At 43.3% G+C, this 14,992-nt stretch overlaps 2 long non-coding RNA genes across 5 annotated transcripts in view; one reads left to right on the top strand and one right to left on the bottom strand.

The window, feature by feature from the left end:
* Nucleotides 1–626: 626 nt before the first annotated feature.
* The window catches only part of LOC143841162 (uncharacterized), a 49,700-nt gene continuing 35,334 nt past the window's right edge, over nt 627–14,992 (bottom strand). For both annotated transcript variants that reach the window (XR_013232595.1, XR_013232596.1), the window contains one exon: nt 627–831. This is a non-coding gene — a long non-coding RNA (uncharacterized LOC143841162). The remainder of the gene's footprint in view (nt 832–14,992) is intronic.
* The window catches only part of LOC143841161 (uncharacterized), a 50,998-nt gene continuing 39,928 nt past the window's right edge, over nt 3,923–14,992 (top strand). For 2 of the 3 annotated variants that reach the window (XR_013232593.1, XR_013232592.1), the window contains exons 1-4: nt 3,923–4,026; nt 4,480–4,570; nt 7,811–7,895; nt 14,769–14,859. This is a non-coding gene — a long non-coding RNA (uncharacterized LOC143841161). The remainder of the gene's footprint in view (nt 4,027–4,479; nt 4,571–7,810; nt 7,896–14,768; nt 14,860–14,992) is intronic. The other variant, XR_013232594.1, reaches the window with a different exon arrangement.

The following is a 14,992-nucleotide window of genomic DNA, read 5'->3' as shown; positions in this document are numbered from 1 at the left end:
GAGGTCCATGCCATTGAGGGCATCCCTGTGCACACCCACAAGCCACCCCCACTGCAGGCACAGCAGGATGGGAGTGCTGGGAAGGCTCAGAAAGATTCAGACAGGTCCCCTGGTATTCTCTTGATATGCCCCTTTCTCTCACCTACATCCCTCACTATGTCAAGAAACCCCTACAGACGCCTGGCAGTTGCTGTTACAGTTACTGCAAACACATCCATTGCTGTCCCCTGGAAAACAAGACCTGCCACTTTAAATGGCTTTCCAGCCATACCCACTCAATTGCTACCCACATGGAGGAAAGGGTGGGTGTGAGCTGGGCTATGCTGGATGAGGGTACCATGCCTAGAGACCTGATGATCCTCCTACTGGGCCACCAGCAGCTTCAACACCTGGCCCAGCTGCCACTTCCCCCACCTCCCTTTCTGCCAGGGCAAGGCCTCTGCCATCTGAAGTTGTAAACTTTGCTTTCAGCATCGCCTCCTCCTCAGGTGACAGTGCTGGGGATCTGTAATGCCAAGTAGATGCAGGACCACATAGGCCGACATTGCTGTGTGCCTCCGCAGAGTCAGGGTTCATAATTGGTTCACAACATCAGCAGTGAACTTCAGGGAATAGGAACCTGGGCACAGGGGGGAAACAGCAGTCTCGATGTGCTTCTGATTTCTTGGTTGCAGTATCCTTTTGGTTGATGTTGGAGCCAAGGAACAGAAAATCTTGGATAATTTCAGTTTCTTCATTGTCCATTTTAAAGTTGTATAATTCTACAGTAGTCATTACTTTTGTCTTCTTAATATTCAGCTGTAATTCGGCTTTGACACTTTCTGCTTTAACCTTCAGCAATAGACGTTTCAAGTTTTCATTATTTTCTGTCAGTTGGCCAGCAGTTAAACTACTAAACTCTTTCTTATTCTTTTCTTTTCACCATTCCAGCTCACCATCTGTAACATAAATAAAGCCCAACTGGGGTAGTGGAAGGAGTTGGGACTCATCGCCTACCTGACTGGCCATCTGTCCAATGAACGGCCAATCAGGTAGGCTCTCCCGCCCCTGTCCACATTCCCCTCCAACTTCTTCCATGTGGAAGAATTACCATTCGGCTCTACTGGACTGACAGTGAAAGGTAAGCCAGCCAGCGAACAGGAGCTGGAAGGGAGGGGGGAGGAAGCCTGGGACTACAGGCCTGGTGGGAAGGGAGGGAGCCCCTGCCAGCTCTCGTCCCCACCCCAGCATGTCTGCGTCAGGGTGGGGGGAAGGCTAATGCCTGTTGTATTTTTTCTACAATGTGCTTTTCTGCTAGTTTGAAAACGATTGCCTAAGAGTCCTAGAGTGTGAGTATTAACTCTTCTTTAGCCACTTTAGTCTGAAGAAGGAACATTGAACAAATCAAAGGGAAATGGTGAAGTGACATCTCTTAAACATCAAATCAGGCTTCAACAGGACAGACAGCCATGTCAGTTGTGGGGGGAACCCAAACCATTTGGAAACCATAAAGACTGGAGGTTGGCCATCCTAGTAGGCCCCTCACCCTTCTAGAGCATATAGGCAGCTGTGGTCTAAATCTAGCTAAATTAAACTGGAGTTTCAATCCAAATGGGCATGTAAGCTGTCAGGTACAGCTAGATATGGATTTAAGACTTCCTGTTTACATTTTAAAATTGCTGCTTGAAAGAGACCCATCTTGTTCTTTTTAAAAATTAAAATATAAGAAGAGCCATTGTAGGTTCATCATATTGAGTCTGAATTCTTCACTCCCCTTTTTACCAAAATAAATCCTCAGCTGTGAGTTATTCATAGGAAAGAGAAGAACTATGCTTTTCTAACATGGCCTGACTTCATATTTATTGAGATAATGCAAGGCAATATTAAAGGTTTTACAGTACTGTACATTTCTTCCTGGCTCATTTCCACAAGAAAATGTGGCTTTAATTCTGTACATTTTGTACAATGGGCTTTGCTAGCATTGCACGTCATATATCCTGCAGAACTGCTTTGTTACTTTTATATTATTAAGAGTGGTCTTTTCTCCCCCACAGAGCATGGAATTTCATCAACACCTGGTGTTTGTTGGTCACATTTCATAGAAAGGGAAGGTATATTCTATAAGCAAACAGAAGAGCTATGGACAGAGTGAAAAAATGCAAACAGGATGTATAAATTCTAACGCTAGAATTTTCTGTTAAGCAGGATATATAGCACTGGAGTCAGAGTGTCAGCTGGGTAGAAGCCAAAAGGAAATAAATAATGGTGTTCTAGATTATTGCATTAATGAAAGTGGCAGCTGAAATCAGAAAGGGTTCTATAACTCTTTACTTGAACATAAATAAGAGCTTTAAGGCAATGTGCATTCATAATGCATGCTCTCCTTTAGAGGTGCAGCAGGACTCCAGCACTTAGAACTTTGGGCTGTACATTCCAAAAAACTGGTATATCCAGAGGTTACAGCCTCTTTTTACACTTCAAGTATGCTACTCTCCTATTCTAGCCACAAAACCAAGCCAAAAGAAAAGCAAATGAAAGATGAAGCCACATGAAATGAGTTTTATTTCCCCTCAAGACAAGATGGCAGCTGCAAGACTTCAGTGCCAGGGTGTCCACTCAGGGCCACAAATGCATTATTATTGTTGTTGTTTTTATTATTGTTATTGTCATTTATTAGACTTTTTACTCACCTCTCCCCACAGGCTCGAGGAGAATTACAGCATAACCCCCCCCCCAATAAAACCATACAGTAAAATCCATAAAACCCGAATGCACAGTAATACACAAAAAAATAAAAATAAAACAGATGCGGCAAAAACTCTATCAAAAACAGCGGGTGCTGATTACATTTTGCTACTGCTGCAATGCTGCTATGGGGGGGGGCAGATTTTCCTTGCAGCCCAGCCTCATTCAGCAACCTGGCGGAAGAGGTCTGTTTTACAGGCCCTGCAGAACGCTGTAAGCTCCACATATACAGGTCCACTTCTTTCCTGCCTCTGAAAACTGTTTTGGGGCATGACGCAGGAGACTGTGTTTCCGAGACACCAAATTGTGTAGAAGGCCTGAGGGAAGGAACGGGACTGACCATTAGCGGCACTCAGTGTTGGATGGCTGACTGCTGATTGGCCAGCTTCTCTGTCTCTAATTAGATGAACATTCTGCTCCAGCTCTGGGAGGCCACCACCTGCCTCTTGTATTCATCCTAGAGGCCTCATTAATGCAGTGAGAGACTGCATTGTTATCTGCCTGTTTTTTGGATATGAGTAAGGAAAACAGGATATTCATTTCATGCTTCAAGGGGAAATCAGTTGAGGGAAATCTAAGTGTGAAATCAAGGGAGGGCATGAATCATTTGAAAAGGAATTGATTAAGAGGTTTCTAATTGACTCTGAGTAAAAGTATTTGGGATCACTAAACCCTGAATTTCCCACTTGGTACCTCCCTGTGCTCCCAACACTTTCCCACATTTTGCCTGACTCTCTGGGTGAAAATATTCTTCAAACAGTAGGGTAGGGCACAGAAGAGTGTGTAAAATTAGTCCCTCTTGCTCATATCTTGCTTAAAACAGTTTCCCCAGCTTTACACATGATCCCTCTCGTGCATGTTGGGTTCCCCCCTGGTGCTTTTAAATACAATAACGAAAACTGAAAAATCTCAGCAGAACAAAGTTTGAGTCCAGGGGCAACTTTCAGACAAAGTTCTATTCAAGGTATAAGCTTTTGTGGGCAAGCACACTTCATCAGATTAGTGCTACTGGAGTCAAATGTCACTCTGCTGATTCAGACCAACACAGCTGCCTGCCTGAAAAATCTCACACACACACAGATCCTTCATTAGCACAAATCTCTCTTGCCTCTCCCAACTGTGTATGTGTTTAGGCTTTACTGTGGTTAGAGAGTCTGAGTCCTCTGCCTTGATCCCTCTCCATTGTACAGGGCAGATGGGAAGGGCAAAGTCAGGACCTCTTCCTGCATCTTCTCCTGCCCCTACAGTCCTGCCTGCGTGCTGGCATGAACAAGAAAAAACTTTGCCTCTGTCCTCTGCAATGTGAGTGGGCACATACTTCAGCTTTAGCTCCAGCTTCTATTTCCATCTCCTTTTGCAGAAATGTAATAGTCTTTGCCCTTTCTCCAGTCTGTTGGTTGCCTTCTTGGTTTGCTCTGCCCCATTGGTGCAAGCAAAACCTTTGTGTCTACCTAGCAGCTCAAAATCATCCAAACAAGCATAAACTATATCCTCCATGGGATCGAAAAGCCTGCTGTTGCTTCATCATGTGTTCAAGTTTAATTTCCCCATGTAGGCAACCAGTGTTAACATTGACCTCGTATTCTCTTATGCTTGCTTCCATGGCCACTAACTCAAAGTTCTCATTTGTCTATAACATACCAAGTTACAACAAGGCTCTTGCTTTACAACAGTTCCCCGCCTTGCAGTCTTACTAGTATCCTTTTTGGTTCTCTTGGCAGGCATTTAACTTTCTTTTGTTTTCCCTGTGGGCAGGCTGATGAGACAAGCAGTGCAGCAGAAATTTGTTTTATTTACAAGCACCACCAAGTGAGCCGTGCTTCTCTGTTTTGCCTGATGGAACCTGGTAAGCAAATGAGAGTAAAAGGAGGAGACTTTGTTGGCGGTAGGATGTTTGTTATTAATTCTAAATTGGTGTAATTCATGGGAAGTTAATTTACGTCATCCGAATAGCCTTGCCAAAAGAGAGAGGGGGGTGTAGCAATTTCTGCCTCGAAACATGTATTAACAAAGGAACGGGGGGAAAGTTAATTCAGAAGATGTTGAAAGGTTGTTTTCTTTTTTGGATGAGAATGTTTTAATATCATGAGTGTAGCATTAATTGCTGTTCTCGTGGGAAGCAATCAATAAGCTTTTTTAAATAGATAAGGTTGAATGTGCAGAAAGATTCCATACAGGACAGAAACATGGTCTACAAATTACAATACACAGATATGTACTTCACAGATTAGTGTGCTTTGACTTCCTAGTTCTGCACTGTGTACCAAGTAGAAATCAGAACACTTAAAACATGGGTATTTTGTGGATGGAAAACTATCACATTTTTAAATCCCACCTTTTATCTCAGGATTCTTCTCTTCATTTTATTCACAGTAATATTGTGGAATAGGTTAGGCTGAGTGACTGGCTCAAAGTCTTCAAGGGGTTTCATGGCTCTGTGGGGGCTTGGACCTAGATCTCTCCTTTGTCCAAGGGTGCTCTCAAGAAGGCTTTCCCCCAGTTTCACTACCAAAGTGCACAGGTGGGGTGTTTGGGTACTTTCCCTCGCACAAGTTGCCTAATCCATTTCATTCTTTTGTGTGCCTCCCCCCCCCCGTGGTTTCCCAAACCGCCTTTGATGTAATGTTTCTATGTTATTCAATATATTTGTTGGCTGACTGCCCAGACTTTTCTCTTACAGTGCATTGGCTCTGCAAACTTGAGCTATTGTTGCAGATCTTGTCTCCTAATCAATTAGTTGTATGAAGGGACTGCTTTGCCTGCGCAGGTCAACCTGGGACTTTTTCAGTGCATTCCTTCTAAGGGCTGTTCGGAATCTTCAGAAAAAGCCAAGGAAGCAACAGAGTAAAATTGGGAGACGAGGTAGCAGTGTGAAAATACCCTTAGTCTGACACTATAACCACTACAGTACCATAAAGGTCACTGCAGAGGGTTTAGATTGGTGCTGGCTACCCGGTGAACATATTTCTGTTGCAAACCTGTCATTTCACAAAGAGTTGTGAGCTGCTAAAATGTTACTGTTTCAGGGATACCTTAGTGTGGTGCATGCCCCCATCAACATTATCATTTATCAAGACATGCAGGGAAATTAGCTATAACATAAAGCTTATGTTGGACTGTAAGGCTAGTGCCAGATCCAGCAATATTTAAATGATGCACTCATACGGAACAGGCAGTTTGCATGGGAAGTTCCTGTGTCATATCAGCCTCTGCTGTACACTGCCAGTTTTGATGTCAGATTTTCCATATATTCTGTTTTTCCATGTGATCTGCACATTGTGATCCATGGGCAGATTACATTAAGATTACTGTAATGGGCTTTACTGTTAAAACCTGCCCAGAAAGTTTAATTGGTCCAAAATGTAGTATTCAGGCTGTGGTGGAGAGCTGAATATGTGGTTCACATCAACCATGGTGCTGGAAGAGCCCATTTGTTTCCAGGCATATTTAAAGACTGGGGCATTGGAAGTATTGTCTCCTACAAAACTGTTGAGACTGCCAGTTAAGATACTGTTCCCAAGCCCTGTTTGTTCTCTGCGACCCCACTTATAGAGGTGTGATGGGTGGTAGCCAGAGAATGGGTTTTTTCAGTGGAAGCATCTCACAGAGGAAGGGGATATTAAAAATAAAAATAAAATGTTAAAAAACTTACTGGACTTGCCTGTGAGATGATATCACTCCTAACAAATACTGTGAAGTGACGTGGTGGATTCAGGAGTTGCCAAAAACTCTACAGTGCTTCCTAGAGATACCATCATTGCTTCTGAGTATAACCTGCAGTGGCGTATCTAGAATGCCATGACTAGGGCTCATGCCCTGGGTGCCTCTTTATTAGGAGCATCATGCAGCCCTCCAGTAAGCCTCACCCCACCCCATCCACCTGCATAGGGCTCTCCAGTTGCTTCCTGATACAGCTGCAGAAGGAGCCTTGCTGTCTTCACTTTCTATGGCATTCTGGGCCAGTTTGGGCCACTCCTGCCATATGTAACTGCTTTCCCACCAGCCTGGCCATCCGCAGCAGCAGCAGCTGCCCCAACCAGCTGGTGACGTCTGTGGCAGAGGAGCCCACCTGCCTGCCTTGCATATCGCTGCCTCCATTTCCTGCCTGCCCTGCTGACAAATGTGAGGTTCCATGGCACTGACATTACCTGCAAGAGCTTTGGCCAGATGGACCACATGCCTTGGTGCCCACTGTTCCTTTGTACCCCAAGCTTCAATTTATCTGTTTTACATGAAGTTAAATAAAAAAAAATTCTAAAACATTTTCAGTGTGCTAGCAAAGATACATTTAAGGAGGCCTCCATGGCCCTTAAGAATACCTCGAAATAGATCTATGATGGTGGAAGAAGAAGAAGAGTTGGTTCTTATATGCCGCTTTTCTCTATTCAAAGGAGTCTCAAAGTGGCTTACAGTTGTGTTCCCTTTCCTCTCCCCACAACAGACACCCTGTGAGAGAGGTGAGGCTGAGAGAGCCCTGATATTACTGCTCGGTCAGAACAGCTTTATCAGTGCCCAAGGTCATCCAGCTGGCTGCATGTGGGGGAATGCAGAATTGAACCTGGTTCGGCAGATTAGAAGTCCACACTCTTAACCACTACACCAAACTTATCTTGTTTAAAATTCTTCCAAAGCATTTCAGGAATTATAGATTTGTAAGGGTGCTGAGGTCTCTCTTAGAGCTCTTTTGCCTCTTCATATCACTCTCTCTACTATGATTACTTATTAGGACGTAGTTAATAGATTTATATCATAGACATGGTCAGGCCATTTCAAAATGGTTGCTTCTTGAATGTCAAGCTTAACTGTGAAGACTTCATTGAGAAACAACCTTAATGGTGCACTTGATCTTTTATGGTGTCTGAATTAATTAACCATGCAAATGGAAGAAATTAACTGCAGATCTGGCTGGAGAAATAATCAGAGATGTTTGCCTTTTGAACTGATCTAATACATGATGGATTCTATTATCAACTTGACCCCAGCAAACTTCAAAAGTAGGACACTGCATATGCAATGTACGGGAAACTGTGGCTGCACATTCACTGTGTTTGCAAATCCACAGTCGAATTTCATTTTCTTATTTCAGATGTTAATTTATACTTAAATGACACATTCAATGGCCAATTGTTACAGAAGAATGGAATATGACAAGGGGAAGAGAGGCCTAAAAGGTAAATAAAGAAGCAACTGTAAAATTTGTTTTATTGATTAATAAAATGTAAGGTAAAGGTAAAGGTATCCCCTGTGCAAGCACCGATTCATGTCTGACCCTTGGGGTGATGCCCTCCAGCGTTTTCATGGCAGATTTAATACAGGGTGGTTTGCCAGTGCCTTCCCCAGTCATTACCGTTTTACCCCCCCCCCCCCAGCAGCAAGCTGGGTAATCATTTTACTGACCTCGGAAGGATGGAAGGCTGAGTCAACCTTGAGCCAGCTGCTGGGATCAAACTCCCAGCCTCATGGACAGACAGCTTCAGACAGCATTTCTGCCGCTTACCACTTTGCGCCACATGAGGCTAGTTCTAATATTTTTATTTGTGTGGAAATTAGAATTGATAACTTTTGCTTAATATCTGCATTCTATCTGATGTATTTGAAGCCAATGAGAGACAGGTTGGACTATGCAAACATTCCTATACACAAAGTTAATTGTGTAAAGTATGTCCAAGAATGCATAATTCTAATTTCTGATTTGTTTTGTTCCATTCTGAGGCTCAAATTCTAATAAGCATATGTTGTACCCTCATAAATTCAGAATTTTGAAATATGAATGACTTGGGAAGGAGTCTTTGGTCCTCTTGATACTCATGTCCCCTTCCCCTTTTTACTTCATTGTGGAGGAAAAACTTGTAGATTCAAGACACAAAGCAGTTTGATTCTGGACAGACCAGCAGGCTTTCTGTGCACTTTATATGTACCTTGTTTCAAATCCTAGTAATCAACCTGATCTCACCTTTATGAATCTGCAAACTTTTATATCATCTCTGTTCAATTTACCCCTAGCTCCACAATATAGTCCATGAGGTACACTATGGGGCTTTCCGCACCGGGATCTTTGTAGCAAATTGGTTGCTGAATGAAAAATCGCCATTTAAAATAGTGGAATTCGTCGTTATGCATACCTGCCTTTGTAGTGGAATCCAGTTGCGTTTTGTAGCGTTTCCCACAGGCTTCCGGTCTCGGCAAAAATCGCTAGAAAGGAAGCGCTCTTGCCAAGCTCGTCCCGCCCCTGGCCGTCAAGCAGCCAATGGGCAGCCATTAGCATGCTCCCAAACAGCCCCTTTCCCTTTAAGAAAGTTAAAAAAAAAAAACACCCATTGCAACGAATCTGTGTTGATTCGTTGCAACGGAGAGATCCATCCAGCTGCCCGGTGTGTTTGAGCTGTCGTTTGATCGTTGCCACGCTCCCTCCGAGTGAAAAAAAAAAATCCCCCCCCCTCTCACGGGCCCGATTTTCGTGTAAAAAATAAAGGGAAAATACATCAGCAAACGGGCTTCTCTGTTGTTTGTGTCCAAAGTGTTGTTTGTGCTTAGTGACTTTGGGGAGGGACTGAAGCTGGGGAAGCCTCTAAACAGAAAGAGGCTCGCTGGTGCGTTTATCCCCGCTCACTCGGAGAAAAAAAAAATGGCGATCGCTTCGCCGGAAGATCAGAGGAGAGAGCCAGGGGGAGGGACTTTGTAGAAACCACAACAATGTTAATGCACAGGTCTTTTTCGCTAGTGTTGCAGATTGGTTGCAGGAGTGTATCGCTTTCCGGAGGGTGAATCCACTTTTGGGGATTTCCCTGAAAGCGCTACAAGGAAGCGCTTTTTGCGGATCGGTTTCAGGTGTGTGGCAGATTGTCAACGACGTTGTGCATAACGGCAAATCAATAGCGTTTTCAATTGGCAACCATTGTGCGATTTTGAAGGCGTGCGAAAAGCCCCTATGTATTTCAGGGAGATTCAGAGAGCTTTGTAGACATCTCCTAGTAAAATCCACATGAAATCTGGTCTTGAATCTTGGTAACTAGTTCAACCTACACTGGGACTTTCATTCTTCCAGCAACCTCTGCATGCTATGTCTTATGTGAACTTCTGGTTGTAAATTGGACTTTACACTCTGGCAGAATAGGTTTCCTTCTTTTAGTATTTTACTGTGTTCAGTATCACAAAGAAAACTTCAAGGATTTCAGAAAATCATCCCTAACTTGCAGGATTTAATCTTTAAATGCTTTCCTTCTTTGGTTCCCATAGACCAAGGGTAGTCAAACTGTGGCCCTCCAGATGTCCATGGCAGGGGTTCATGGGCCAGGCGTTTGCTGGCAGGGGCTCATGGGAATTGTTTGACTACCCCTGCCATAGATTATTGAGACAGGAAGGAAGTGGTGAGACATGATATACATTGTGTCTTAAACCAATCCACAAGACAAGAGATTTAGTACATATGGGAGCCTGCACCACAGTCAAGATCACACTTCGAAAGTTTCAAAGTAAGCTACATAAAATTTGAATCAATTCTCCTGTTCCATAGACCATGAATATATAATTATTTAAATTTACTTCCCGCCACTCCTGAAACCGGCTTGTGGCGGGTTACAAATTGTCCATGCTAAAAACTCCAATAAAACCCCATTAAAACAATCCAAAGAAACAACAAATAATACAACAGACCAGAACAAACATGGCAGTAGAACTCAATCTCCCATCCCCCCAATAAACATCTAATAAAGAGAGTGGGAAGAGGGTGCCAGAGATGACAAATGGTCTTAACGTTGCCTAGTGCTGGGGAAGCCCCAATCGGATCTTCCTTACTGCCCTGATCTCAACCATAAACCTGGCAGAGGAGCTCCATTTTGCAGGCCCTGCGGAACACCGGAAGCTCCCACAGGGCCTGCAGTTCTACTGGGAGATCATTCCACCAGGTAGGGGCCAGGACCGAAAAAGACCTGGCCCTGCTCACAGAGCGTAAGGTTTTACGGGGGGCATAGGACTACAGGCAGTCCCTCACATATATGGTTCCCAGACCACAAAGGGCCTTAAAGGTCAAGACCAAAACCTTGAACTGGATCCAGGTGCCAACCGTTAACCAATGCAGCTGCCTCAGCACAGGCTGGATATGGGCCCTCCAACATGTTCCTGTGAGGACCCTAGCAGCTGCATTTTTTACCAACTGCTATTTCCAGATCAAGAACAAGAGCAGGCCCAGACAAGAACAGTTACAGACATCTATTCTGGAGCTGACCATCACATGGATCACTGTGGCCAGCTGTTCAGAGGACAGATAAAGCGCTAGTAGCTGTGCCTGACCAAGATGGAAAAATGCCTGGCAAGCTATCCTCTTGACCTGTGCCTCCATGGTTATGGAGGCATCAATGCTCACTCCCAAATATCTGGCGTGGGGCACGGTCATAAGTTGCATCCTTGTCAGAGTGTGTAAAAGTGCTTCCTGAACTGCCCCCCCCCTACTTCCCAACCACAGGACCTCCATCTTGGAGGGGTTGAGTTTTAGATGACTCTGCTCAAGCCATTCAGCCACTACTTCCAGACATCTGGCAAATGGTTCCGGGGGGGGGGCAGTATGGGCAGCCATCCATGAGGAGATAGAACTGAGGGTCATCAGAGTACTAATGACAGCTGAGTCCAAAACTGCTCCAGCTGGGCCAGGGAGCGCATATAGATGTTGAAAAGCATGGGGAGAAAACTGCAACCTGAGAGACCCTTCAAGGGAGTCGATTGGAGCATGTCAACTTCTACCGCACAGCAGCCCTCTGGGTCCGGTTATGGAGAAAGGAGCATAACCAGCTGTGCCCCATATCCCCATCCCAGCAAGGCAGTGGGCCAGCAGTTCATGGTCAACCATATCAAAAGTGGCTGACAGAACAAGCATGGCCAATCCAGCTGGCGATCAGAGGTCCCCAATGTGGTGTCCATAGCGCCCACTGACACATGTATTTCAGGTAGATTCACACTGCTTGTTCCTGCCAAGTGTTTTCAGAATGTAGGTGGGGCCAGCTGGGGCACTTTTCTAGCATGACCTCTGATTAGTCATTGGAGAACTCTGCAGATTAAAATAATATTGTTTAATGGTAGTTGGCACCACAATGTTGGTTTTATTTTCTTTCTGACTTCTCTTTCCCAGTATATTTTTGAAACTATCCTTCTTCTATCCTGCCCTTGGACTTCCCTTGGGAGGTTGGCTTTATCTCCTGCAGCAACTATTTTATGGTTGGCTCCACCTCCCACAGCACCATTTTAGTTTTATGTCAGAATTGTTTTGTTTTGTGTCAGAATTTTTTGTGTAATGGCGAAGAGCGGCAGCTTCTAATCTGGGAAGCTGGGTTTGATTCCCCGTTCCTTCACATGCAGCCACCTGGATGACCTTGGGTTAGTCACAGTACTGATAGAGCTGTTCTCACAAAGCAGTCCTGTCAGAGCTCTCTCAGCCCCACCTACCCCACAGGCTGTCTGTTGTGGTGAGAGGAAGAGAAGGCGAATATAAGCTGCTTTGAGGCTCCTTCAGGCAGTGATAAGCAGGGTATAAAAACCAACTCTTCTTTTTCTACAGGTGTCCATAGGTCAGGGTTCCCTGTATTACATACATGTATCAGTCTGTGTCATCATAATAAAAATGAAAGAAACTTTAAAACAAAAATTTGTCAGAAGGTTTGTTAGAAGTATTGCCATCAATTGCAGTGTGATATATTATCTGAAATCTAAGCAAAATTTATAGTAGTTCCTCTTTAATGTGTCAGCAAGAACTGGGGCTTGTATCATATTTATACTAACACAAGAGAGTGACAGTAAAATGCAAATTACTATGGCCTGTAGCACTGGTGATTTCACTCAAATATTCTTGCATTTCTCATTTTAGAAGAAGACTAGATTATCTCCTTCTCTTCACACAGGGACTGTTAAAAAACAAAACAAAAACAGTTCTTAGAGCTGTCCAGTACAAAATTGTTTTTGGCTCTTCCTGAGCCACAAAAAGGCCAGCCAAACCTATTTCATTCACATTTTATTTTAATAAGACCCAAACAACAACAAGAAATCCCTTCGAGGCTCACAGCTTGTGGGCAAACATCTGACCTGAAGATGATTGAAAATGCCTGGTTTATTTACTATTCCCAATAGAGAATTTTAGAATGGGAAATTCTACTTAGAGGGGAAAAGAATAAAAGTTGACTTTATTATGGACTCCTATTGGTGTATATCTCTAATCACTGTGTTTCCATATTCCTGCATTCTTGACTAGATTTCATACAGGCTAGGGAGGACACGGCTTACCCTGTGGTAAATGAGTCAAGGGTAGAAATTAGGGTTGCCACGTGTCCATTGGGGAGTGAAAGATCTCTACTGTCATCCTCCACTTGGCACCCTGCGAGGAAATTTTTCCTGGATGTGCTATCATGCCCATGCTGACCACTGCCCCTCCCATCCCCTGGTCTTCCAGTAGAAATGGCTGTTTTTGCTATGGTTGTAGAGATAAAATCCTATCATTTTTAACCTAAATTTTGAGCCTACCCTAACATTTTAAATTCTTCTTGCCTACAATTGTGGTATTCCCTTGCCAGATTTGATTGATTGATTGATTGCATTTCTAGATTGCCCCTCACTGTTTTGGAGGGAAAGTATTTTTCTCTTTGTATTTTTTCTCTTTGTAATTTTTAAATTTATATGAAAAACCTGGAGAAAAACCATGATGGTATTGAACAGTTTGAATTTTTTATGAATTAAGCGGAAGGTAGCTTTCTTTATTTTATTGGGAGAGTTTCTCTTTTTCTTTGTGTTTTTCCCAATGTGTTACCAAAACATTTGTAATAATTTACTATGAATTCTGTGAATTCTGAGTAGGAGGTATGCTGATTTCCTCATTTTTGATGTTTTAATTTAGACAAATTAAAGAAAGAAACCTTGGCTGTTATAAAATACTAGATATTAAGCCTACTGTAAAAAAAAATACAGCGGGTGCTAGCGGAGTGGGTGGATGGATGGGTAGAAGGAAGAAAGGGATAAAGAAAGAAAGGGAGGAAGACAGAAGGAGCAAGTGAGAGGAAGAGAAAGAGGCAGAGAGAGAGATAGGCAGATAGGAGAGAGAAAATTGAGGAAGGAAGGAAGGAAGGAAGGAAGGAAGGAAGGAAGGAAGGAAGGAAGGAAGGAAGGAAGGACTCTGTCAGTCCAGGGGCAAGGGGCCAATTGTTGCCCCCCCCATCCCATTGGACCAAGCCCTTCCCCACACCCCTTACTGTTTTATTTATAGCGGTCTCGCAGAGCGGTATAAAGATGTGTGCGGGTGAAACCACAAATGTCTGTTCTCCTGACTTATCTTTTTCATTTACAAATCCACATTGCTTTTTATGCAAGCATCATGTACATAGCACCTATGTTAAACATATGAAATTTCTATTTGAATGACAAACGAATATGAAAATAGGAACAGCAAGGTCATTGATTGTATCTCCCATTGGGTTGGATGCAGGCTAAATTTTCCTTTAGCACAACAGAGTTTCCTGTCCCCCCCCCATTGCAGTTCACTGATCTCTACAAAATGATGTTCCTTGGGGATAGGGGACCCTGAGAAACAACATAAAGGGAGAGGGGAAATTTGCAGTATGAAATGGGAATTGGCAGAAATTGCCAAATTTAGTCTGGATCTAAGCCACATGTTGCAACATCTGAAGCCTCTTGGAGATGCATTCCTTCTTTCTTCTTTCCTAATATTCCTTGGTCTTCTTGAACTATACTTCAGAAGCAGGATGTACTGAAAATGCTGTAGATGGGGGGTTTGAGCTCTGGTGAGCATCGAGATCATCCATGATCAAAAATAGAGTAGAATAAAGTAGAATGGAGCATATATATATCCTTCAAGGTCACTACCCCCCAGTATATTTCCCAGTTCTGCATGACACTACTGAGTTGCATTGATGGATTTAAGCTTCTTTGGAGAATTGCCTCTATGAGGCAATCAATAATACTAATTATCCATAGACCAAAGACAATAAGGACCCAACTGGGATAAATGTATATATTAATAGAGGTCATGTAATTAAATCTCCCCAACATAGGCTGGGAAATGTTGCCAATTAAATGGAGAGATTTAATCATGAGTGGCATTAATAGTTGGAAGAGAAGATGAAGGCCAATTCTGGATGGAAGGTGAGTACTATTGTGTATATTTTATCATAAAGGAAAATTTAAGATGACTCCGTAATGTTCTTTTTTCTTATTCATCACTGGGTAAAATTATAACTGCTTTTAATACAATATCTTTTGATTGCTCTAGAATTTG

Source organism: Paroedura picta, chromosome 7 (assembly GCF_049243985.1).
Source record: "Paroedura picta isolate Pp20150507F chromosome 7, Ppicta_v3.0, whole genome shotgun sequence".
Lineage (NCBI taxonomy): Eukaryota > Metazoa > Chordata > Lepidosauria > Squamata > Gekkonidae > Paroedura > Paroedura picta.
This window is presented reverse-complemented; position numbering and strand designations above follow the sequence as displayed.